At 38.8% G+C, this 21,328-nt stretch overlaps 14 non-coding genes and 16 pseudogenes across 14 annotated transcripts; all 30 read left to right on the top strand.

The window, feature by feature from the left end:
- LOC134545745 (U2 spliceosomal RNA) lies at positions 1-122 on the top strand (annotated as a pseudogene; the record flags this gene model as incomplete).
- Positions 123-778: 656 nt separating this feature from the next.
- On the top strand, positions 779-943 carry LOC134545761 (U2 spliceosomal RNA; annotated as a pseudogene).
- Positions 944-1,353: 410 nt separating this feature from the next.
- LOC134545741 (U2 spliceosomal RNA) lies at positions 1,354-1,546 on the top strand. The gene has a single exon (XR_010078759.1). It is a non-coding gene; the product is annotated as a U2 spliceosomal RNA (small nuclear RNA).
- A 656-nt stretch (positions 1,547-2,202) lies between these two features.
- On the top strand, positions 2,203-2,367 carry LOC134545760 (U2 spliceosomal RNA; annotated as a pseudogene).
- Positions 2,368-2,777: 410 nt separating this feature from the next.
- On the top strand, positions 2,778-2,970 carry LOC134545740 (U2 spliceosomal RNA). Its single transcript, XR_010078758.1, has one exon. It is a non-coding gene; the product is annotated as a U2 spliceosomal RNA (small nuclear RNA).
- A 656-nt stretch (positions 2,971-3,626) lies between these two features.
- Positions 3,627-3,791, top strand: LOC134545759 (U2 spliceosomal RNA; annotated as a pseudogene).
- Positions 3,792-4,201: 410 nt separating this feature from the next.
- LOC134545739 (U2 spliceosomal RNA) lies at positions 4,202-4,394 on the top strand. Its single transcript, XR_010078757.1, has one exon. It is a non-coding gene; the product is annotated as a U2 spliceosomal RNA (small nuclear RNA).
- A 656-nt stretch (positions 4,395-5,050) lies between these two features.
- On the top strand, positions 5,051-5,215 carry LOC134545758 (U2 spliceosomal RNA; annotated as a pseudogene).
- A 411-nt stretch (positions 5,216-5,626) lies between these two features.
- Positions 5,627-5,819, top strand: LOC134545738 (U2 spliceosomal RNA). Its single transcript, XR_010078756.1, has one exon. It is a non-coding gene; the product is annotated as a U2 spliceosomal RNA (small nuclear RNA).
- Positions 5,820-6,475: 656 nt separating this feature from the next.
- LOC134545756 (U2 spliceosomal RNA) lies at positions 6,476-6,640 on the top strand (annotated as a pseudogene).
- Positions 6,641-7,050: 410 nt separating this feature from the next.
- LOC134545737 (U2 spliceosomal RNA) lies at positions 7,051-7,243 on the top strand. Its single transcript, XR_010078755.1, has one exon. It is a non-coding gene; the product is annotated as a U2 spliceosomal RNA (small nuclear RNA).
- A 656-nt stretch (positions 7,244-7,899) lies between these two features.
- LOC134545755 (U2 spliceosomal RNA) lies at positions 7,900-8,064 on the top strand (annotated as a pseudogene).
- A 410-nt stretch (positions 8,065-8,474) lies between these two features.
- LOC134545736 (U2 spliceosomal RNA) lies at positions 8,475-8,667 on the top strand. The gene has a single exon (XR_010078754.1). It is a non-coding gene; the product is annotated as a U2 spliceosomal RNA (small nuclear RNA).
- Positions 8,668-9,323: 656 nt separating this feature from the next.
- Positions 9,324-9,488, top strand: LOC134545754 (U2 spliceosomal RNA; annotated as a pseudogene).
- A 410-nt stretch (positions 9,489-9,898) lies between these two features.
- Positions 9,899-10,091, top strand: LOC134545764 (U2 spliceosomal RNA). Its single transcript, XR_010078766.1, has one exon. It is a non-coding gene; the product is annotated as a U2 spliceosomal RNA (small nuclear RNA).
- A 656-nt stretch (positions 10,092-10,747) lies between these two features.
- LOC134545762 (U2 spliceosomal RNA) lies at positions 10,748-10,914 on the top strand (annotated as a pseudogene).
- A 410-nt stretch (positions 10,915-11,324) lies between these two features.
- On the top strand, positions 11,325-11,517 carry LOC134545763 (U2 spliceosomal RNA). Its single transcript, XR_010078765.1, has one exon. It is a non-coding gene; the product is annotated as a U2 spliceosomal RNA (small nuclear RNA).
- Positions 11,518-12,173: 656 nt separating this feature from the next.
- Positions 12,174-12,338, top strand: LOC134545753 (U2 spliceosomal RNA; annotated as a pseudogene).
- Positions 12,339-12,748: 410 nt separating this feature from the next.
- Positions 12,749-12,941, top strand: LOC134545757 (U2 spliceosomal RNA). Its single transcript, XR_010078764.1, has one exon. It is a non-coding gene; the product is annotated as a U2 spliceosomal RNA (small nuclear RNA).
- Positions 12,942-13,597: 656 nt separating this feature from the next.
- LOC134545752 (U2 spliceosomal RNA) lies at positions 13,598-13,762 on the top strand (annotated as a pseudogene).
- Positions 13,763-14,172: 410 nt separating this feature from the next.
- LOC134545744 (U2 spliceosomal RNA) lies at positions 14,173-14,363 on the top strand. The gene has a single exon (XR_010078762.1). It is a non-coding gene; the product is annotated as a U2 spliceosomal RNA (small nuclear RNA).
- Positions 14,364-15,020: 657 nt separating this feature from the next.
- On the top strand, positions 15,021-15,185 carry LOC134545751 (U2 spliceosomal RNA; annotated as a pseudogene).
- A 410-nt stretch (positions 15,186-15,595) lies between these two features.
- Positions 15,596-15,789, top strand: LOC134545743 (U2 spliceosomal RNA). Its single transcript, XR_010078761.1, has one exon. It is a non-coding gene; the product is annotated as a U2 spliceosomal RNA (small nuclear RNA).
- A 653-nt stretch (positions 15,790-16,442) lies between these two features.
- On the top strand, positions 16,443-16,608 carry LOC134545748 (U2 spliceosomal RNA; annotated as a pseudogene).
- A 410-nt stretch (positions 16,609-17,018) lies between these two features.
- LOC134545742 (U2 spliceosomal RNA) lies at positions 17,019-17,212 on the top strand. Its single transcript, XR_010078760.1, has one exon. It is a non-coding gene; the product is annotated as a U2 spliceosomal RNA (small nuclear RNA).
- A 655-nt stretch (positions 17,213-17,867) lies between these two features.
- Positions 17,868-18,030, top strand: LOC134545749 (U2 spliceosomal RNA; annotated as a pseudogene).
- Positions 18,031-18,441: 411 nt separating this feature from the next.
- Positions 18,442-18,634, top strand: LOC134545746 (U2 spliceosomal RNA). Its single transcript, XR_010078763.1, has one exon. It is a non-coding gene; the product is annotated as a U2 spliceosomal RNA (small nuclear RNA).
- A 655-nt stretch (positions 18,635-19,289) lies between these two features.
- LOC134545747 (U2 spliceosomal RNA) lies at positions 19,290-19,455 on the top strand (annotated as a pseudogene).
- Positions 19,456-19,867: 412 nt separating this feature from the next.
- On the top strand, positions 19,868-20,060 carry LOC134545735 (U2 spliceosomal RNA). The gene has a single exon (XR_010078753.1). It is a non-coding gene; the product is annotated as a U2 spliceosomal RNA (small nuclear RNA).
- A 657-nt stretch (positions 20,061-20,717) lies between these two features.
- On the top strand, positions 20,718-20,882 carry LOC134545750 (U2 spliceosomal RNA; annotated as a pseudogene).
- The last annotated feature ends 446 nt before the right edge of the window (positions 20,883-21,328 follow it).

Below are 21,328 nucleotides of genomic sequence, written 5' to 3'. Positions count from 1 at the left end.
CTGCATCGCAGGACCAGAATATTAAACTGATTTTTGGAACAGGGCGGAGTGCTAGGGGCTTGCCCCACCTCCGCCGCGGGTTGGCCCGGTATTGCAGTACCACCGGGATCGGCCCACCACAAAATGTAATAAACTTTAAGTTTGTTTTAAATGTAATAAACATTGTTACCAACTTGTAAGAATGGATGATAGTGAAAAATTGATTGTTGTAATGTAATGTGCCCAAGTGCAGAGACAATACAGAAAAGTCGTGTGTACATTCAACAAATGAAGAGGAAGAGAAAGCTGATCCAGTAGGTGCTGCCAGGGGCGGCCGAACAGGAACTACAAGGATGCCCAAGGGACGAACTTGGAATGCGAGAACATGTAGGAACTTAGCAATTTTGTGTGCAGAATAATAGGAATTAATTATTTTATTTTATCATACAATGTAGTGCTTGTTGTGAATGTTTAATAAATTTAGCTGTGTGAGAAAAAATTCAATATAATTAACAATTAGGCAGTGTTAAATGATAATAATGATGATGTATTGAAAATGTATTTTGTCATGTCGATGCGTGAGTTTATGTAAGTGTGTGGTTAAGGCTTGTTGTGAAACCTTTTATTACTATTATTGTTATTCATTACTCATGTTAATATTTGTATGAATTGTATTGACTTTTTTTTATCTGTTGAACTACATGTGTTTGGTTAATGGAGTTTTACAATGTGCAATATTAATTTTGATGTGTATTTTAAGGGATGTTTCTCGGCCTTTCGGCTAAGATCAGAGTGTAGTATCGCTTCTCGGCCTTTTGGCTAAGATCGAAGTGTAGTATCTGCGATTCTTCTACACTTTGTCTTGGCAGCATTTTTTGTGACGGATTGCCCCCGGACCTGGTCCGGGGAGTGCGATTGACCCTGCTGGCCACTGCCTAGTGCATGCCAGCATGGGGGCACATTGCTTAGGCAACGTTAAATATCTGTTTAGATAAAATTATATTGACAATTAAAATGTAATGTATAAAGTCAACTCTCCCATGAGAATCATTCTTGCCTTATTGAAACTGCAGTTAATCTAAGGGACCAGCTTGTGCTGCAGCAAGTGGAAAGTACGGTAATTGTAAGAGCGTTGTTATGGATATACCAAGTTTTTTGTTTATTGCTGGTGAATAGTGATTCATTTGGATTGTAATACCTCGTGTCACTGTATTGAAGATATTATCAATGTACAGACCATGCTTGTGCATGTGTGGTGTAGAGTATGACGGCTCGTCGAAAGTGTACAGTCGTTTATGGAAGTCAGTAGACCTTGTTATAGCATTTGATTTAGTAATAGGGAGCCCATATAGCTCCTGGTTCATTAGGATTGTTATCGCTTCTCGGCCTTTTGGCTAAGATCAAAGTGTAGTATCTGTTCTTATCAGCTTAATATCTGATACGTCCTGCATCGCAGGACCAGAATATTAAACTGATTTTTGGAACAGGGCGGAGTGCTAGGGGCTTGCCCCACCTCCGCCGCGGGTTGGCCCGGTATTGCAGTACCACCGGGATCGGCCCACCACAAAATGTAATAAACTTTAAGTTTGTTTTAAATGTAATAAACATTGTTACCAACTTGTAAGAATGGATGATAGTGAAAAATTGATTGTTGTAATGTAATGTGCCCAAGTGCAGAGACAATACAGAAAAGTCGTGTGTACATTCAACAAATGAAGAGGAAGAGAAAGCTGATCCAGTAGGTGCTGCCAGGGGCGGCCGAACAGGAACTACAAGGATGCCCAAGGGACGAACTTGGAATGCGAGAACATGTAGGAACTTAGCAATTTTGTGTGCAGAATAATAGGAATTAATTATTTTATTTTATCATACAATGTAGTGCTTGTTGTGAATGTTTAATAAATTTAGCTGTGTGAGAAAAAATTCAATATAATTAACAATTAGGCAGTGTTAAATGATAATAATGATGATGTATTGAAAATGTATTTTGTCATGTCGATGCGTGAGTTTATGTAAGTGTGTGGTTAAGGCTTGTTGTGAAACCTTTTATTACTATTATTGTTATTCATTACTCATGTTAATATTTGTATGAATTGTATTGACTTTTTTTTATCTGTTGAACTACATGTGTTTGGTTAATGGAGTTTTACAATGTGCAATATTAATTTTGATGTGTATTTTAAGGGATGTTTCTCGGCCTTTCGGCTAAGATCAGAGTGTAGTATCGCTTCTCGGCCTTTTGGCTAAGATCGAAGTGTAGTATCTGCGATTCTTCTACACTTTGTCTTGGCAGCATTTTTTGTGACGGATTGCCCCCGGACCTGGTCCGGGGAGTGCGATTGACCCTGCTGGCCACTGCCTAGTGCATGCCAGCATGGGGGCACATTGCTTAGGCAACGTTAAATATCTGTTTAGATAAAATTATATTGACAATTAAAATGTAATGTATAAAGTCAACTCTCCCATGAGAATCATTCTTGCCTTATTGAAACTGCAGTTAATCTAAGGGACCAGCTTGTGCTGCAGCAAGTGGAAAGTACGGTAATTGTAAGAGCGTTGTTATGGATATACCAAGTTTTTTGTTTATTGCTGGTGAATAGTGATTCATTTGGATTGTAATACCTCGTGTCACTGTATTGAAGATATTATCAATGTACAGACCATGCTTGTGCATGTGTGGTGTAGAGTATGACGGCTCGTCGAAAGTGTACAGTCGTTTATGGAAGTCAGTAGACCTTGTTATAGCATTTGATTTAGTAATAGGGAGCCCATATAGCTCCTGGTTCATTAGGATTGTTATCGCTTCTCGGCCTTTTGGCTAAGATCAAAGTGTAGTATCTGTTCTTATCAGCTTAATATCTGATACGTCCTGCATCGCAGGACCAGAATATTAAACTGATTTTTGGAACAGGGCGGAGTGCTAGGGGCTTGCCCCACCTCCGCCGCGGGTTGGCCCGGTATTGCAGTACCACCGGGATCGGCCCACCACAAAATGTAATAAACTTTAAGTTTGTTTTAAATGTAATAAACATTGTTACCAACTTGTAAGAATGGATGATAGTGAAAAATTGATTGTTGTAATGTAATGTGCCCAAGTGCAGAGACAATACAGAAAAGTCGTGTGTACATTCAACAAATGAAGAGGAAGAGAAAGCTGATCCAGTAGGTGCTGCCAGGGGCGGCCGAACAGGAACTACAAGGATGCCCAAGGGACGAACTTGGAATGCGAGAACATGTAGGAACTTAGCAATTTTGTGTGCAGAATAATAGGAATTAATTATTTTATTTTATCATACAATGTAGTGCTTGTTGTGAATGTTTAATAAATTTAGCTGTGTGAGAAAAAATTCAATATAATTAACAATTAGGCAGTGTTAAATGATAATAATGATGATGTATTGAAAATGTATTTTGTCATGTCGATGCGTGAGTTTATGTAAGTGTGTGGTTAAGGCTTGTTGTGAAACCTTTTATTACTATTATTGTTATTCATTACTCATGTTAATATTTGTATGAATTGTATTGACTTTTTTTTATCTGTTGAACTACATGTGTTTGGTTAATGGAGTTTTACAATGTGCAATATTAATTTTGATGTGTATTTTAAGGGATGTTTCTCGGCCTTTCGGCTAAGATCAGAGTGTAGTATCGCTTCTCGGCCTTTTGGCTAAGATCGAAGTGTAGTATCTGCGATTCTTCTACACTTTGTCTTGGCAGCATTTTTTGTGACGGATTGCCCCCGGACCTGGTCCGGGGAGTGCGATTGACCCTGCTGGCCACTGCCTAGTGCATGCCAGCATGGGGGCACATTGCTTAGGCAACGTTAAATATCTGTTTAGATAAAATTATATTGACAATTAAAATGTAATGTATAAAGTCAACTCTCCCATGAGAATCATTCTTGCCTTATTGAAACTGCAGTTAATCTAAGGGACCAGCTTGTGCTGCAGCAAGTGGAAAGTACGGTAATTGTAAGAGCGTTGTTATGGATATACCAAGTTTTTTGTTTATTGCTGGTGAATAGTGATTCATTTGGATTGTAATACCTCGTGTCACTGTATTGAAGATATTATCAATGTACAGACCATGCTTGTGCATGTGTGGTGTAGAGTATGACGGCTCGTCGAAAGTGTACAGTCGTTTATGGAAGTCAGTAGACCTTGTTATAGCATTTGATTTAGTAATAGGGAGCCCATATAGCTCCTGGTTCATTAGGATTGTTATCGCTTCTCGGCCTTTTGGCTAAGATCAAAGTGTAGTATCTGTTCTTATCAGCTTAATATCTGATACGTCCTGCATCGCAGGACCAGAATATTAAACTGATTTTTGGAACAGGGCGGAGTGCTAGGGGCTTGCCCCACCTCCGCCGCGGGTTGGCCCGGTATTGCAGTACCACCGGGATCGGCCCACCACAAAATGTAATAAACTTTAAGTTTGTTTTAAATGTAATAAACATTGTTACCAACTTGTAAGAATGGATGATAGTGAAAAATTGATTGTTGTAATGTAATGTGCCCAAGTGCAGAGACAATACAGAAAAGTCGTGTGTACATTCAACAAATGAAGAGGAAGAGAAAGCTGATCCAGTAGGTGCTGCCAGGGGCGGCCGAACAGGAACTACAAGGATGCCCAAGGGACGAACTTGGAATGCGAGAACATGTAGGAACTTAGCAATTTTGTGTGCAGAATAATAGGAATTAATTATTTTATTTTATCATACAATGTAGTGCTTGTTGTGAATGTTTAATAAATTTAGCTGTGTGAGAAAAAATTCAATATAATTAACAATTAGGCAGTGTTAAATGATAATAATGATGATGTATTGAAAATGTATTTTGTCATGTCGATGCGTGAGTTTATGTAAGTGTGTGGTTAAGGCTTGTTGTGAAACCTTTTATTACTATTATTGTTATTCATTACTCATGTTAATATTTGTATGAATTGTATTGACTTTTTTTTATCTGTTGAACTACATGTGTTTGGTTAATGGAGTTTTACAATGTGCAATATTAATTTTGATGTGTATTTTAAGGGATGTTTCTCGGCCTTTCGGCTAAGATCAGAGTGTAGTATCGCTTCTCGGCCTTTTGGCTAAGATCGAAGTGTAGTATCTGCGATTCTTCTACACTTTGTCTTGGCAGCATTTTTTGTGACGGATTGCCCCCGGACCTGGTCCGGGGAGTGCGATTGACCCTGCTGGCCACTGCCTAGTGCATGCCAGCATGGGGGCACATTGCTTAGGCAACGTTAAATATCTGTTTAGATAAAATTATATTGACAATTAAAATGTAATGTATAAAGTCAACTCTCCCATGAGAATCATTCTTGCCTTATTGAAACTGCAGTTAATCTAAGGGACCAGCTTGTGCTGCAGCAAGTGGAAAGTACAGGTAATTGTAAGAGCGTTGTTATGGATATACCAAGTTTTTTGTTTATTGCTGGTGAATAGTGATTCATTTGGATTGTAATACCTCGTGTCACTGTATTGAAGATATTATCAATGTACAGACCATGCTTGTGCATGTGTGGTGTAGAGTATGACGGCTCGTCGAAAGTGTACAGTCGTTTATGGAAGTCAGTAGACCTTGTTATAGCATTTGATTTAGTAATAGGGAGCCCATATAGCTCCTGGTTCATTAGGATTGTTATCGCTTCTCGGCCTTTTGGCTAAGATCAAAGTGTAGTATCTGTTCTTATCAGCTTAATATCTGATACGTCCTGCATCGCAGGACCAGAATATTAAACTGATTTTTGGAACAGGGCGGAGTGCTAGGGGCTTGCCCCACCTCCGCCGCGGGTTGGCCCGGTATTGCAGTACCACCGGGATCGGCCCACCACAAAATGTAATAAACTTTAAGTTTGTTTTAAATGTAATAAACATTGTTACCAACTTGTAAGAATGGATGATAGTGAAAAATTGATTGTTGTAATGTAATGTGCCCAAGTGCAGAGACAATACAGAAAAGTCGTGTGTACATTCAACAAATGAAGAGGAAGAGAAAGCTGATCCAGTAGGTGCTGCCAGGGGCGGCCGAACAGGAACTACAAGGATGCCCAAGGGACGAACTTGGAATGCGAGAACATGTAGGAACTTAGCAATTTTGTGTGCAGAATAATAGGAATTAATTATTTTATTTTATCATACAATGTAGTGCTTGTTGTGAATGTTTAATAAATTTAGCTGTGTGAGAAAAAATTCAATATAATTAACAATTAGGCAGTGTTAAATGATAATAATGATGATGTATTGAAAATGTATTTTGTCATGTCGATGCGTGAGTTTATGTAAGTGTGTGGTTAAGGCTTGTTGTGAAACCTTTTATTACTATTATTGTTATTCATTACTCATGTTAATATTTGTATGAATTGTATTGACTTTTTTTTATCTGTTGAACTACATGTGTTTGGTTAATGGAGTTTTACAATGTGCAATATTAATTTTGATGTGTATTTTAAGGGATGTTTCTCGGCCTTTCGGCTAAGATCAGAGTGTAGTATCGCTTCTCGGCCTTTTGGCTAAGATCGAAGTGTAGTATCTGCGATTCTTCTACACTTTGTCTTGGCAGCATTTTTTGTGACGGATTGCCCCCGGACCTGGTCCGGGGAGTGCGATTGACCCTGCTGGCCACTGCCTAGTGCATGCCAGCATGGGGGCACATTGCTTAGGCAACGTTAAATATCTGTTTAGATAAAATTATATTGACAATTAAAATGTAATGTATAAAGTCAACTCTCCCATGAGAATCATTCTTGCCTTATTGAAACTGCAGTTAATCTAAGGGACCAGCTTGTGCTGCAGCAAGTGGAAAGTACGGTAATTGTAAGAGCGTTGTTATGGATATACCAAGTTTTTTGTTTATTGCTGGTGAATAGTGATTCATTTGGATTGTAATACCTCGTGTCACTGTATTGAAGATATTATCAATGTACAGACCATGCTTGTGCATGTGTGGTGTAGAGTATGACGGCTCGTCGAAAGTGTACAGTCGTTTATGGAAGTCAGTAGACCTTGTTATAGCATTTGATTTAGTAATAGGGAGCCCATATAGCTCCTGGTTCATTAGGATTGTTATCGCTTCTCGGCCTTTTGGCTAAGATCAAAGTGTAGTATCTGTTCTTATCAGCTTAATATCTGATACGTCCTGCATCGCAGGACCAGAATATTAAACTGATTTTTGGAACAGGGCGGAGTGCTAGGGGCTTGCCCCACCTCCGCCGCGGGTTGGCCCGGTATTGCAGTACCACCGGGATCGGCCCACCACAAAATGTAATAAACTTTAAGTTTGTTTTAAATGTAATAAACATTGTTACCAACTTGTAAGAATGGATGATAGTGAAAAATTGATTGTTGTAATGTAATGTGCCCAAGTGCAGAGACAATACAGAAAAGTCGTGTGTACATTCAACAAATGAAGAGGAAGAGAAAGCTGATCCAGTAGGTGCTGCCAGGGGCGGCCGAACAGGAACTACAAGGATGCCCAAGGGACGAACTTGGAATGCGAGAACATGTAGGAACTTAGCAATTTTGTGTGCAGAATAATAGGAATTAATTATTTTATTTTATCATACAATGTAGTGCTTGTTGTGAATGTTTAATAAATTTAGCTGTGTGAGAAAAAATTCAATATAATTAACAATTAGGCAGTGTTAAATGATAATAATGATGATGTATTGAAAATGTATTTTGTCATGTCGATGCGTGAGTTTATGTAAGTGTGTGGTTAAGGCTTGTTGTGAAACCTTTTATTACTATTATTGTTATTCATTACTCATGTTAATATTTGTATGAATTGTATTGACTTTTTTTTATCTGTTGAACTACATGTGTTTGGTTAATGGAGTTTTACAATGTGCAATATTAATTTTGATGTGTATTTTAAGGGATGTTTCTCGGCCTTTCGGCTAAGATCAGAGTGTAGTATCGCTTCTCGGCCTTTTGGCTAAGATCGAAGTGTAGTATCTGCGATTCTTCTACACTTTGTCTTGGCAGCATTTTTTGTGACGGATTGCCCCCGGACCTGGTCCGGGGAGTGCGATTGACCCTGCTGGCCACTGCCTAGTGCATGCCAGCATGGGGGCACATTGCTTAGGCAACGTTAAATATCTGTTTAGATAAAATTATATTGACAATTAAAATGTAATGTATAAAGTCAACTCTCCCATGAGAATCATTCTTGCCTTATTGAAACTGCAGTTAATCTAAGGGACCAGCTTGTGCTGCAGCAAGTGGAAAGTACGGTAATTGTAAGAGCGTTGTTATGGATATACCAAGTTTTTTGTTTATTGCTGGTGAATAGTGATTCATTTGGATTGTAATACCTCGTGTCACTGTATTGAAGATATTATCAATGTACAGACCATGCTTGTGCATGTGTGGTGTAGAGTATGACGGCTCGTCGAAAGTGTACAGTCGTTTATGGAAGTCAGTAGACCTTGTTATAGCATTTGATTTAGTAATAGGGAGCCCATATAGCTCCTGGTTCATTAGGATTGTTATCGCTTCTCGGCCTTTTGGCTAAGATCAAAGTGTAGTATCTGTTCTTATCAGCTTAATATCTGATACGTCCTGCATCGCAGGACCAGAATATTAAACTGATTTTTGGAACAGGGCGGAGTGCTAGGGGCTTGCCCCACCTCCGCCGCGGGTTGGCCCGGTATTGCAGTACCACCGGGATCGGCCCACCACAAAATGTAATAAACTTTAAGTTTGTTTTAAATGTAATAAACATTGTTACCAACTTGTAAGAATGGATGATAGTGAAAAATTGATTGTTGTAATGTAATGTGCCCAAGTGCAGAGACAATACAGAAAAGTCGTGTGTACATTCAACAAATGAAGAGGAAGAGAAAGCTGATCCAGTAGGTGCTGCCAGGGGCGGCCGAACAGGAACTACAAGGATGCCCAAGGGACGAACTTGGAATGCGAGAACATGTAGGAACTTAGCAATTTTGTGTGCAGAATAATAGGAATTAATTATTTTATTTTATCATACAATGTAGTGCTTGTTGTGAATGTTTAATAAATTTAGCTGTGTGAGAAAAAATTCAATATAATTAACAATTAGGCAGTGTTAAATGATAATAATGATGATGTATTGAAAATGTATTTTGTCATGTCGATGCGTGAGTTTATGTAAGTGTGTGGTTAAGGCTTGTTGTGAAACCTTTTATTACTATTATTGTTATTCATTACTCATGTTAATATTTGTATGAATTGTATTGACTTTTTTTTATCTGTTGAACTACATGTGTTTGGTTAATGGAGTTTTACAATGTGCAATATTAATTTTGATGTGTATTTTAAGGGATGTTTCTCGGCCTTTCGGCTAAGATCAGAGTGTAGTATCGCTTCTCGGCCTTTTGGCTAAGATCGAAGTGTAGTATCTGCGATTCTTCTACACTTTGTCTTGGCAGCATTTTTTGTGACGGATTGCCCCCGGACCTGGTCCGGGGAGTGCGATTGACCCTGCTGGCCACTGCCTAGTGCATGCCAGCATGGGGGCACATTGCTTAGGCAACGTTAAATATCTGTTTAGATAAAATTATATTGACAATTAAAATGTAATGTATAAAGTCAACTCTCCCATGAGAATCATTCTTGCCTTATTGAAACTGCAGTTAATCTAAGGGACCAGCTTGTGCTGCAGCAAGTGGAAAGTACGGTAATTGTAAGAGCGTTGTTATGGATATACCAAGTTTTTTGTTTATTGCTGGTGAATAGTGATTCATTTGGATTGTAATACCTCGTGTCACTGTATTGAAGATATTATCAATGTACAGACCATGCTTGTGCATGTGTGGTGTAGAGTATGACGGCTCGTCGAAAGTGTACAGTCGTTTATGGAAGTCAGTAGACCTTGTTATAGCATTTGATTTAGTAATAGGGAGCCCATATAGCTCCTGGTTCATTAGGATTGTTATCGCTTCTCGGCCTTTTGGCTAAGATCAAAGTGTAGTATCTGTTCTTATCAGCTTAATATCTGATACGTCCTGCATCGCAGGACCAGAATATTAAACTGATTTTTGGAACAGGGCGGAGTGCTAGGGGCTTGCCCCACCTCCGCCGCGGGTTGGCCCGGTATTGCAGTACCACCGGGATCGGCCCACCACAAAATGTAATAAACTTTAAGTTTGTTTTAAATGTAATAAACATTGTTACCAACTTGTAAGAATGGATGATAGTGAAAAATTGATTGTTGTAATGTAATGTGCCCAAGTGCAGAGACAATACAGAAAAGTCGTGTGTACATTCAACAAATGAAGAGGAAGAGAAAGCTGATCCAGTAGGTGCTGCCAGGGGCGGCCGAACAGGAACTACAAGGATGCCCAAGGGACGAACTTGGAATGCGAGAACATGTAGGAACTTAGCAATTTTGTGTGCAGAATAATAGGAATTAATTATTTTATTTTATCATACAATGTAGTGCTTGTTGTGAATGTTTAATAAATTTAGCTGTGTGAGAAAAAATTCAATATAATTAACAATTAGGCAGTGTTAAATGATAATAATGATGATGTATTGAAAATGTATTTTGTCATGTCGATGCGTGAGTTTATGTAAGTGTGTGGTTAAGGCTTGTTGTGAAACCTTTTATTACTATTATTGTTATTCATTACTCATGTTAATATTTGTATGAATTGTATTGACTTTTTTTTATCTGTTGAACTACATGTGTTTGGTTAATGGAGTTTTACAATGTGCAATATTAATTTTGATGTGTATTTTAAGGGATGTTTCTCGGCCTTTCGGCTAAGATCAGAGTGTAGTATCGCTTCTCGGCCTTTTGGCTAAGATCGAAGTGTAGTATCTGCGATTCTTCTACACTTTGTCTTGGCAGCATTTTTTGTGACTGGATTGCCCCCGGACCTGGTCCGGGGAGTGCGATTGACCCTGCTGGCCACTGCCTAGTGCATGCCAGCATGGGGGCACATTGCTTAGGCAACGTTAAATATCTGTTTTAGATAAAATTATATTGACAATTAAAATGTAATGTATAAAGTCAACTCTCCCATGAGAATCATTCTTGCCTTATTGAAACTGCAGTTAATCTAAGGGACCAGCTTGTGCTGCAGCAAGTGGAAAGTACGGTAATTGTAAGAGCGTTGTTATGGATATACCAAGTTTTTTGTTTATTGCTGGTGAATAGTGATTCATTTGGATTGTAATACCTCGTGTCACTGTATTGAAGATATTATCAATGTACAGACCATGCTTGTGCATGTGTGGTGTAGAGTATGACGGCTCGTCGAAAGTGTACAGTCGTTTATGGAAGTCAGTAGACCTTGTTATAGCATTTGATTTAGTAATAGGGAGCCCATATAGCTCCTGGTTCATTAGGATTGTTATCGCTTCTCGGCCTTTTGGCTAAGATCAAAGTGTAGTATCTGTTCTTATCAGCTTAATATCTGATACGTCCTGCATCGCAGGACCAGAATATTAAACTGATTTTTGGAACAGGGCGGAGTGCTAGGGGCTTGCCCCACCTCCGCCGCGGGTTGGCCCGGTATTGCAGTACCACCGGGATCGGCCCACCACAAAATGTAATAAACTTTAAGTTTGTTTTAAATGTAATAAACATTGTTACCAACTTGTAAGAATGGATGATAGTGAAAAATTGATTGTTGTAATGTAATGTGCCCAAGTGCAGAGACAATACAGAAAAGTCGTGTGTACATTCAACAAATGAAGAGGAAGAGAAAGCTGATCCAGTAGGTGCTGCCAGGGGCGGCCGAACAGGAACTACAAGGATGCCCAAGGGACGAACTTGGAATGCGAGAACATGTAGGAACTTAGCAATTTTGTGTGCAGAATAATAGGAATTAATTATTTTATTTTATCATACAATGTAGTGCTTGTTGTGAATGTTTAATAAATTTAGCTGTGTGAGAAAAAATTCAATATAATTAACAATTAGGCAGTGTTAAATGATAATAATGATGATGTATTGAAAATGTATTTTGTCATGTCGATGCGTGAGTTTATGTAAGTGTGTGGTTAAGGCTTGTTGTGAAACCTTTTATTACTATTATTGTTATTCATTACTCATGTTAATATTTGTATGAATTGTATTGACTTTTTTTTATCTGTTGAACTACATGTGTTTGGTTAATGGAGTTTTACAATGTGCAATATTAATTTTGATGTGTATTTTAAGGGATGTTTCTCGGCCTTTCGGCTAAGATCAGAGTGTAGTATCGCTTCTCGGCCTTTTGGCTAAGATCGAAGTGTAGTATCTGCGATTCTTCTACACTTTGTCTTGGCAGCATTTTTTGTGACGGATTGCCCCCGGACCTGGTCCGGGGAGTGCGATTGACCCTGCTGGCCACTGCCTAGTGCATGCCAGCATGGGGGCACATTGCTTAGGCAACGTTAAATATCTGTTTAGATAAAATTATATTGACAATTAAAATGTAATGTATAAAGTCAACTCTCCCATGAGAATCATTCTTGCCTTATTGAAACTGCAGTTAATCTAAGGGACCAGCTTGTGCTGCAGCAAGTGGAAAGTACGGTAATTGTAAGAGCGTTGTTATGGATATACCAAGTTTTTTGTTTATTGCTGGTGAATAGTGATTCATTTGGATTGTAATACCTCGTGTCACTGTATTGAAGATATTATCAATGTACAGACCATGCTTGTGCATGTGTGGTGTAGAGTATGACGGCTCGTCGAAAGTGTACAGTCGTTTATGGAAGTCAGTAGACCTTGTTATAGCATTTGATTTAGTAATAGGGAGCCCATATAGCTCCTGGTTCATTAGGATTGTTATCGCTTCTCGGCCTTTTGGCTAAGATCAAAGTGTAGTATCTGTTCTTATCAGCTTAATATCTGATACGTCCTGCATCGCAGGACCAGAATATTAAACTGATTTTTGGAACAGGGCGGAGTGCTAGGGGCTTGCCCCACCTCCGCCGCGGGTTGGCCCGGTATTGCAGTACCACCGGGATCGGCCCACCACAAAATGTAATAAACTTTAAGTTTGTTTTAAATGTAATAAACATTGTTACCAACTTGTAAGAATGGATGATAGTGAAAAATTGATTGTTGTAATGTAATGTGCCCAAGTGCAGAGACAATACAGAAAAGTCGTGTGTACATTCAACAAATGAAGAGGAAGAGAAAGCTGATCCAGTAGGTGCTGCCAGGGGCGGCCGAACAGGAACTACAAGGATGCCCAAGGGACGAACTTGGAATGCGAGAACATGTAGGAACTTAGCAATTTTGTGTGCAGAATAATAGGAATTAATTATTTTATTTTATCATACAATGTAGTGCTTGTTGTGAATGTTTAATAAATTTAGCTGTGTGAGAAAAAATTCAATATAATTAACAATTAGGCAGTGTTAAATGATAATAATGATGATGTATTGAAAATGTATTTTGTCATGTCGATGCGTGAGTTTATGTAAGTGTGTGGTTAAGGCTTGTTGTGAAACCTTTTATTACTATTATTGTTATTCATTACTCATGTTAATATTTGTATGAATTGTATTGACTTTTTTTTATCTGTTGAACTACATGTGTTTGGTTAATGGAGTTTTACAATGTGCAATATTAATTTTGATGTGTATTTTAAGGGATGTTTCTCGGCCTTTCGGCTAAGATCAGAGTGTAGTATCGCTTCTCGGCCTTTTGGCTAAGATCGAAGTGTAGTATCTGCGATTCTTCTACACTTTGTCTTGGCAGCATTTTTTGTGACGGATTGCCCCCGGACCTGGTCCGGGGAGTGCGATTGACCCTGCTGGCCACTGCCTAGTGCATGCCAGCATGGGGGCACATTGCTTAGGCAACGTTAAATATCTGTTTAGATAAAATTATATTGACAATTAAAATGTAATGTATAAAGTCAACTCTCCCATGAGAATCATTCTTGCCTTATTGAAACTGCAGTTAATCTAAGGGACCAGCTTGTGCTGCAGCAAGTGGAAAGTACGGTAATTGTAAGAGCGTTGTTATGGATATACCAAGTTTTTTGTTTATTGCTGGTGAATAGTGATTCATTTGGATTGTAATACCTCGTGTCACTGTATTGAAGATATTATCAATGTACAGACCATGCTTGTGCATGTGTGGTGTAGAGTATGACGGCTCGTCGAAAGTGTACAGTCGTTTATGGAAGTCAGTAGACCTTGTTATAGCATTTGATTTAGTAATAGGGAGCCCATATAGCTCCTGGTTCATTAGGATTGTTATCGCTTCTCGGCCTTTTGGCTAAGATCAAAGTGTAGTATCTGTTCTTATCAGCTTAATATCTGATACGTCCTGCATCGCAGGACCAGAATATTAAACTGATTTTGGAACAGGGCGGAGTGCTAGGGCTTGCCCCACCTCCGCCGCGGGTTGGCCCGGTATTGCAGTACCACCGGGATCGGCCCACCACAAAATGTAATAAACTTTAAGTTTGTTTTAAATGTAATAAACATTGTTACCAACTTGTAAGAATGGATGATAGTGAAAAATTGATTGTTGTAATGTAATGTGCCCAAGTGCAGAGACAATACAGAAAAGTCGTGTGTACATTCAACAAATGAAGAGGAAGAGAAAGCTGATCCAGTAGGTGCTGCCAGGGGCGGCCGAACAGGAACTACAAGGATGCCCAAGGGGACGAACTTGGAATGCGAGAACATGTAGGAACTTAGCAATTTTGTGTGCAGAATAATAGGAATTAATTATTTTATTTTATCATACAATGTAGTGCTTGTTGTGAATGTTTAATAAATTTAGCTGTGTGAGAAAAAATTCAATATAATTAACAATTAGGCAGTGTTAAATGATAATAATGATGATGTATTGAAAATGTATTTTGTCATGTCGATGCGTGAGTTTATGTAAGTGTGTGGTTAAGGCTTGTTGTGAAACCTTTTATTACTATTATTGTTATTCATTACTCATGTTAATATTTGTATGAATTGTATTGACTTTTTTTTATCTGTTGAACTACATGTGTTTGGTTAATGGAGTTTTACAATGTGCAATATTAATTTTGATGTGTATTTTAAGGGATGTTTCTCGGCCTTTCGGCTAAGATCAGAGTGTAGTATCGCTTCTCGGCCTTTTGGCTAAGATCGAAGTGTAGTATCTGCGATTCTTCTACACTTTGTCTTGGCAGCATTTTTTGTGACGGATTGCCCCCGGACCTGGTCCGGGGAGTGCGATTGACCCTGCTGGCCACTGCCTAGTGCATGCCAGCATGGGGGCACATTGCTTAGGCAACGTTAAATATCTGTTTAGATAAAATTATATTGACAATTAAAATGTAATGTATAAAGTCAACTCTCCCATGAGAATCATTCTTGCCTTATTGAAACTGCAGTTAATCTAAGGGACCAGCTTGTGCTGCAGCAAGTGGAAAGTACGGTAATTGTAAGAGCGTTGTTATGGATATACCAAGTTTTTTGTTTATTGCTGGTGAATAGTGATTCATTTGGATTGTAATACCTCGTGTCACTGTATTGAAGATATTATCAATGTACAGACCATGCTTGTGCATGTGTGGTGTAGAGTATGACGGCTCGTCGAAAGTGTACAGTCGTTTATGGAAGTCAGTAGACCTTGTTATAGCATTTGATTTAGTAATAGGGAGCCCATATAGCTCCTGGTTCATTAGGATTGTTATCGCTTCTCGGCCTTTTGGCTAAGATCAAAGTGTAGTATCTGTTCTTATCAGCTTAATATCTGATACGTCCTGCATCGCAGGGACCAGAATATTAAACTGATTTTTGGAACAGGGCGGAGTGCTAGGGGCTTGCCCCACCTCCGCCGCGGGTTGGCCCGGTATTGCAGTACCACCGGGATCGGCCCACCACAAAATGTAATAAACTTTAAGTTTGTTTTAAATGTAATAAACATTGTTACCAACTTGTAAGAATGGATGATAGTGAAAAATTGATTGTTGTAAATGTGCCCAAGTGCAGAGACAATACAGAAAAGTCGTGTGTACATTCAACAAATGAAGAGGAAGAGAAAGCTGATCCAGTAGGTGCTGCCAGGGGCGGCCGAACAGGAAACTACAAGGATGCCCAAGGGACGAACTTGGAATGCGAGAACATGTAGGAACTTAGCAATTTTGTGTGCAGAATAATAGGAATTAATTATTTTATTTTATCATACAATGTAGTGCTTGTTGTGAATGTTTAATAAATTTAGCTGTGTGAGAAAAAATTCAATATAATTAACAATTAGGCAGTGTTAAATGATAATAATGATGATGTATTGAAAATGTATTTTGTCATGTCGATGCGTGAGTTTATGTAAGTGTGTGGTTAAGGCTTGTTGTGAAACCTTTTATTACTATTATTGTTATTCATTACTCATGTTAATATTTGTATGAATTGTATTGACTTTTTTTTATCTGTTGAACTACATGTGTTTGGTTAATGGAGTTTTACAATGTGCAATATTAATTTTGATGTGTATTTTAAGGGATGTTTCTCGGCCTTTCGGCTAAGATCAGAGTGTAGTATCGCTTCTCGGCCTTTTGGCTAAGATCGAAGTGTAGTATCTGCGATTCTTCTACACTTTTGTCTTGGCAGCATTTTTTGTGACGGATTGCCCCCGGACCTGGTCCGGGGAGTGCGATTGACCCTGCTGGCCACTGCCTAGTGCATGCCAGCATGGGGGCACATTGCTTAGGCAACGTTAAATATCTGTTTAGATAAAATTATATTGACAATTAAAATGTAATGTATAAAGTCAACTCTCCCATGAGAATCATTCTTGCCTTATTGAAACTGCAGTTAATCTAAGGGACCAGCTTGTGCTGCAGCAAGTGGAAAGTACGGTAATTGTAAGAGCGTTGTTATGGATATACCAAGTTTTTTGTTTATTGCTGGTGAATAGTGATTCATTTGGATTGTAATACCTCGTGTCACTGTATTGAAGATATTATCAATGTACAGACCATGCTTGTGCATGTGTGGTGTAGAGTATGACGGCTCGTCGAAAGTGTACAGTCGTTTATGGAAGTCAGTAGACCTTGTTATAGCATTTGATTTAGTAATAGGGAGCCCATATAGCTCCTGGTTCATTAGGATTGTTATCGCTTCTCGGCCTTTTGGCTAAGATCAAAGTGTAGTATCTGTTCTTATCAGCTTAATATCTGATACGTCCTGCATCGCAGGACCAGAATATTAAACTGATTTTTTGGAACAGGGCGGAGTGCTAGGGGCTTGCCCCACCTCCGCCGCGGGTTGGCCCGGTATTGCAGTACCACCGGGATCGGCCCACCACAAAATGTAATAAACTTTAAGTTTGTTTTAAATGTAATAAACATTGTTACCAACTTGTAAGAATGGATGATAGTGAAAAATTGATTGTTGTAATGTAATGTGCCCAAGTGCAGAGACAATACAGAAAAGTCGTGTGTACATTCAACAAATGAAGAGGAAGAGAAAGCTGATCCAGTAGGTGCTGCCAGGGGCGGCCGAACAGGAACTACAAGGATGCCCAAGGGACGAACTTGGAATGCGAGAACATGTAGGAACTTAGCAATTTTGTGTGCAGAATAATAGGAATTAATTATTTTATTTTATCATACAATGTAGTGCTTGTTGTGAATGTTTAATAAATTTAGCTGTGTGAGAAAAAATTCAATATAATTAACAATTAGGCAGTGTTAAATGATAATAATGATGATGTATTGAAAATGTATTTTGTCATGTCGATGCGTGAGTTTATGTAAGTGTGTGGTTAAGGCTTGTTGTGAAACCTTTTATTACTATTATTGTTATTCATTACTCATGTTAATATTTGTATGAATTGTATTGACTTTTTTTTATCTGTTGAACTACATGTGTTTGGTTAATGGAGTTTTACAATGTGCAATATTAATTTTGATGTGTATTTTAGGGATGTTTCTCGGCCTTTCGGCTAAGATCAGAGTGTAGTATCGCTTCTCGGCCTTTTGGCTAAGATCGAAGTGTAGTATCTGCGATCTCTACACTTTGTCTTGGCAGCATTTTTTGTGACGGATTGCCCCCGGACCTGGTCCGGGGAGTGCGATTGACCCTGCTGGCCACTGCCTAGTGCATGCCAGCATGGGGGCACATTGCTTAGGCAACGTTAAATATCTGTTTAGATAAAATTATATTGACAATTAAAATGTAATGTATAAAGTCAACTCTCCCATGAGAATCATTCTTGCCTTATTGAAACTGCAGTTAATCTAAGGGACCAGCTTGTGCTGCAGCAAGTGGAAAGTACGGTAATTGTAAGAGCGTTGTTATGGATATACCAAGTTTTTTGTTTATTGCTGGTGAATAGTGATTCATTTGGATTGTAATACCTCGTGTCACTGTATTGAAGATATTATCAATGTACAGACCATGCTTGTGCATGTGTGGTGTAGAGTATGACGGCTCGTCGAAAGTGTACAGTCGTTTATGGAAGTCAGTAGACCTTGTTATAAGCATTTGATTTAGTAATAGGGAGCCCATATAGCTCCTGGTTCATTAGGATTGTTATCGCTTCTCGGCCTTTTGGCTAAGATCAAAGTGTAGTATCTGTTCTTATCAGCTTAATATCTGATACGTCCTGCATCGCAGGACCAGAATATTAAACTGATTTTTGGAACAGGGCGGAGTGCTAGGGGCTTGCCCCACCTCCGCCGCGGGTTGGCCCGGTATTGCAGTACCACCGGGATCGGCCCACCACAAAATGTAATAAACTTTAAGTTGTTTTAAATGTAATAAACATTGTTACCAACTTGTAAGAATGGATGATAGTGAAAAATTGATTGTTGTAATGTAATGTGCCCAAGTGCAGAGACAATACAGAAAAGTCGTGTGTACATTCAACAAATGAAGAGGAAGAGAAAGCTGATCCAGTAGGTGCTGCCAGGGGCGGCCGAACAGGAACTACAAGGATGCCCAAGGGACGAACTTGGAATGCGAGAACATGTAGGAACTTAGCAATTTTGTGTGCAGAATAATAGGAATTAATTATTTTATTTTATCATACAATGTAGTGCTTGTTGTGAATGTTTAATAAATTTAGCTGTGTGAGAAAAAATTCAATATAATTAACAATTAGGCAGTGTTAAATGATAATAATGATGATGTATTGAAAATGTATTTTGTCATGTCGATGCGTGAGTTTATGTAAGTGTGTGGTTAAGGCTTGTTGTGAAACCTTTTATTACTATTATTGTTATTCATTACTCATGTTAATATTTGTATGAATTGTATTGACTTTTTTTTATCTGTTGAACTACATGTGTTTGGTTAATGGAGTTTTACAATGTGCAATATTAATTTTGATGTGTATTTTAAGGGATGTTTCTCGGCCTTTCGGCTAAGATCAGAGTGTAGTATCGCTTCTCGGCCTTTTGGCTAAGATCGAAGTGTAGTATCTGCGATTCTTCTACACTTTGTCTTGGCAGCATTTTTTGTGACGGATTGCCCCCGGACCTGGTCCGGGGAGGTGCGATTGACCCTGCTGGCCACTGCCTAGTGCATGCCAGCATGGGGGGCACATTGCTTAGGCAACGTTAAATATCTGTTTAGATAAAATTATATTGACAATTAAAATGTAATGTATAAAGTCAACTCTCCCATGAGAATCATTCTTGCCTTATTGAAACTGCAGTTAATCTAAGGGACCAGCTTGTGCTGCAGCAAGTGGGAAAGTACGGTAATTGTAAGAGCGTTGTTATGGATATACCAAGTTTTTTTGTTTATTGCTGGTGAATAGTGATTCATTTGGATTGTAATACCTCGTGTCACTGTATTGAAGATATTATCAATGTACAGACCATGCTTGTGCATGTGTGGTGTAGAGTATGACGCTCGTCGAAAGTGTACAGTCCGTTTATGGAAGTCAGTAGACCTTGTTATAGCATTTGATTTAGTAATAGGGAGCCATATAGCTCCTGGTTCATTAGGATTGTTATCGCTTCTCGGCCTTTTGGCTAAGATCAAAGTGTAGTATCTGTTCTTATCAGCTTAATATCTGATACGTCCTGCATCGCAGGACCAGAATATTAAACTGATTTTTGGAACAGGGCGGAGTGCTAGGGGCTTGCCCCACCTCCGCCGCGGGTTGGCCCGGTATTGCAGTACCACCGGGATCGGCCCACCACAAAAATGTAATAAACTTTAAGTTTGTTTTAAATGTAATAAACATTGTTACCAACTTGTAAGAATGGATGATAGTGAAAAATTGATTGTTGTAATGTAATGTGCCCAAGTGCAGAGACAATACAGAAAAGTCGTGTGTACATTCAACCAAATGAAGAGGAAGAGAAAGCTGATCCAGTAGGTGCTGCCAGGGGCGGCCGAACAGGAACTACAAGGATGCCCAAGGGACGAACTTGGAATGCGAGAACATGTAGGAACTTAGCAATTTTGTGTGCAGAATAATAGGAATTAATTATTTTATTTTATCATACAATGTAGTGCTTGTTGTGAATGTTTAATAAATTTAGCTGTGTGAGAAAAAATTCAATATAATTAACAATTAGGCAGTGTTAAATGATAATAATGATGATGTATTGAAAATGTATTTTGTCATGTCGATGCGTGAGTTTATGTAAGTGTGTGGTTAAGGCTTGTTGTGAAACCTTTTATTACTATTATTGTTATTCATTACTCATGTTAATATTTGTATGAATTGTATTGACTTTTTTTATCTGTTGAACTACATGTGTTTGGTTAATGGAGTTTTACAATGTGCAATATTAATTTTGATGTGTATTTTAAGGGATGTTTCTCGGCCTTTCGGCTAAGATCAGAGTGTAGTATCGCTTCTCGGCCTTTTGGCTAAGATCGAAGTGTAGTATCTGCGATTCTTCTACACTTTGTCTTGGCAGCATTTTTTGTGACGGATTGCCCCCGGACCTGGTCCGGGGAGTGCGATTGACCCTGCTGGCCACTGCCTAGTGCATGCCAGCATGGGGGCACATTGCTTAGGCAACGTTAAATATCTGTTTAGATAAAATTATATTGACAATTAAAATGTAATGTATAAAGTCAACTCTCCCATGAGAATCATTCTTGCCTTATTGAAACTGCAGTTAATCTAAGGGACCAGCTTGTGCTGCAGCAAGTGGAAAGTACGGTAATTGTAAGAGCGTTGTTATGGATATACCAAGTTTTTTGTTTATTGCTGGTGAATAGTGATTCATTTGGATTGTAATACCTCGTGTCACTGTATTGAAGATATTATCAATGTACAGACCATGCTTGTGCATGTGTGGTGTAGAGTATGACGGCTCGTCGAAAGTGTACAGTCGTTTATGGAAGTCAGTAGACCTTGTTATAGCATTTGATATAGTAATAGGGAGCCCATATAGCTCCTGGTTCATTAGGATTGTTATCGCTTCTCGGCCTTTTGGCTAAGATCAAAGTGTA

Source organism: Bacillus rossius, unplaced genomic scaffold (genome assembly GCF_032445375.1).
Source record: "Bacillus rossius redtenbacheri isolate Brsri unplaced genomic scaffold, Brsri_v3 Brsri_v3_scf860, whole genome shotgun sequence".
NCBI lineage: Eukaryota > Metazoa > Arthropoda > Insecta > Phasmatodea > Bacillidae > Bacillus > Bacillus rossius.
Note: the sequence above shows the minus strand (reverse complement) of the source record. Positions and strands in the feature narration are given on the sequence as shown.